General features: G+C 42.3%; 1 protein-coding gene across 4 annotated transcripts in view; it reads left to right on the plus strand.

Annotated features, from left to right (window-relative positions):
* The window catches only part of SLC1A3 (solute carrier family 1 (glial high affinity glutamate transporter), member 3), a 66,551-nt gene that overhangs the window by 44,338 nt on the left and 19,547 nt on the right, over window positions 1–2,666 (plus strand). The gene's annotated exons all lie outside the window — the stretch shown is intronic.

Raw genomic sequence — 2,666 nt, forward strand, 5'->3', positions numbered from 1 at the left:
GGAAAGAGTAGGTGAAGGGAGAGGACAAGGATAAGGGCTTGGTTTTGTTTGCATGTTTACAGACTTTGGCCTGCCCCCTTCTTTCTTCTCTTCCCTTCCTCCCTCCCTGCCTCCCTCCCTCCCCATCAATGCCTTAAAAATCATTCCCATTCACTTTGTGTGTGTGCACACGCTGAGAGAAATTACAAGCGCCCTGCTCCAGGTTGCCTTGACAACCTCAAGGCATCTCTGTGCGTGGGGACCCGGTGGCACAGCAAAGTTTCCCAGGCCCCCTGGGGAAGGGGAGGAGAGAGGAAGAGGTGCTCTGGAGCCAGCAGCCGTGTGGAGGAGAGAGCAGAAGCAGGATGAAAGGGGCACATACATCTCCCGTGGGACAATGGGAGTTTTGCTGGCTGGCTGTGAAAGGACACTTTGAGTATACAATGGCCTGTGACACATGAAAGCTTTGGAGCAAACTTTATTGCTCCTCCATTAAGGACCTATCCAGAGTCCCATTCAGCTCTGAGAAATCTTGTCAACATGTTGAAGAGTAAAGAAAACAAACCTCTCATGTTTTAAAAACAGATTTAGGATATTTTTTTCTATAATCCTTGTTTTGATATGCTGGAAGCTTTTGCAGTTTCAGTCCTGGTCAGTACTAAGTGTCCCTCTTGTGGGTTCTCTGAGTTCCCTTTAACTCCAGTGGGAGGGAAGGCTGCCCAGCAGCTCCCCCGTAAGGGCTCTCTGAGGTGAGAACGTGCTTCCTCCTCATACAGCTTTTGTTAATACTTAGGCCTCTCATCCCTCTCTTCACATGCTTGCTGCTACACATGCCACAAGCGGTTAGCACTCAAGAAGAGAGGAATTGCTCTTCCCTACTTTCAAGCTGAGAAGTCATTTATCTGATAGCAAGAGCAGGACTGAGACCGAGCAACTTGAAATAAGGGGCCATGTAGTCGCAGCTGGAGCGCACAATAGGAAACCAAGCTGGAAATCAGCTTAGAAAGAAAAGACCATGACTCTTGCTCTTGGACATATCGCTTACACACGGTTCACCACTCAATCCCAGCATCAGCCCAAGAAAGAAATAGGATCACAAGCTCTAATCCTTCAATGCAACAATCTTTAGCAGTAAGATATGCCCTACGCTGACTGCTAGTGATTTTTGGAGTGTTGGAGACTCAAGCTAGTGACAAGTGTGGAGTGCAAATACAGATTAGGCTTGCTTAACGCACTAGGTTTCCGTGCCTGCGAACCCTCTAGAATGATGGTGCTCAGCATCTGGTCCTGAATCCATTACCAGTCAAGGGTAGGATAATGGGAACTGACTGATTTAACATCTGTGGATTTCCAAACCCTCCTACTAAACTGCATAGGTTAACCTTTCCATGCTCAGGACGTAAACCAATTTTAAAGCTGATCTTAGCTAAAATGAAAAGACACACAGCCCATTGCTGCTAACTTTAGATACAGCAAGTAAGAACCTAAAACTGCATTAATTTTTCATTTGTTAAATTATGCTTCGTTTTAAGTTGCATACAGATACTTTAAAAATAAAACTTGTAACAAATGCTGTCTGATATAAACATCATGCAACTCAGTAGCAGATCTGAAATTTCGCCAAAATTAGTAATTTTGGTTTTAAGCATTGGTTAATTATATTTGCATTATTTTGCATTTTTGTTATTTTGATAGGTCTGAAAAAATAATCAATCCTCTTGATTATCAATCAATTTCAAAACTTAAATGTAAACTTACCACAAGCATTATCATCCAGTTTTACAGATGGAAAAGCTGAGCAGAGGAATAAAGGATCAAGTGCTTCAAATGCTGGATTTCCAGTTCCAGTTTCTTACTGTGCCAACAGCACTTTGCTCTTCCACTGCCATGACACATGTAAATCAAGCAAGTCAATGTGCAAATCTAGTGATCTCCCTTTGCAATTAATTTAGTGGGTACAAATCTTACCATCTCTAATGGCTTCTACTGAAAGGACAGGCAAACACTAGCTGAAATGAAAGGATGAATATGAAGCATGTGATTGGTTTTATACTTTGAAGATTTGACCAGAGCCTGGAACATGCCTTGATCTCGGTCACATCAGTGACTAGAGCACTTAACTCCAGTAACACATACTTCCTCCTTCAGAAGACAGAAAGAAGTATGATGTGTCAACAATGATTTCAGAAAACATGCAGTTTTGCCAGGTCGTGATTTGAGTTTTAGGTTTCCATATTATTTATAGCTACACAGTGTCGTTGCCTTATTTTAAATGCTTTCTCCTCTGAGACAGGTACTCCTAGCAGAAGGTGGTCAGCTTTCATTTTATTTTATATGTTCAAAGATGGCATCTAGGTAAATGTGTGGGCAGTCTGCCAAAGTCTGGATTAGACGTTTGCCATATGTGTCTCCATAGGAAGAGATAATATGGCAAAGAAATCCTTTCCTGATCTCCTATTTCATTCTGCACTTTGAAAGCTTGATTCCAGCCAGAAGAATCAGCACTTGAGATGGATAACATAAACCTCCAGATGAAAGATGGAGAAGTTATTGACTACTCGAAATTTTAAGGAGAAGGAGCAAAAGGGGTATTTTAAGAACACTGAGTGCACCTGCTTGGAAAGAGAAAGAGCATTTCCATTTCTGACAGTCCTTATGAGACACTCCTTCTCAGAGATTCAGAGATC

The sequence above is a fragment of the Buceros rhinoceros genome, unplaced genomic scaffold (assembly GCF_000710305.1).
Source record: "Buceros rhinoceros silvestris isolate BGI_N320 unplaced genomic scaffold, ASM71030v1 scaffold10402, whole genome shotgun sequence".
Lineage (NCBI taxonomy): Eukaryota > Metazoa > Chordata > Aves > Bucerotiformes > Bucerotidae > Buceros > Buceros rhinoceros.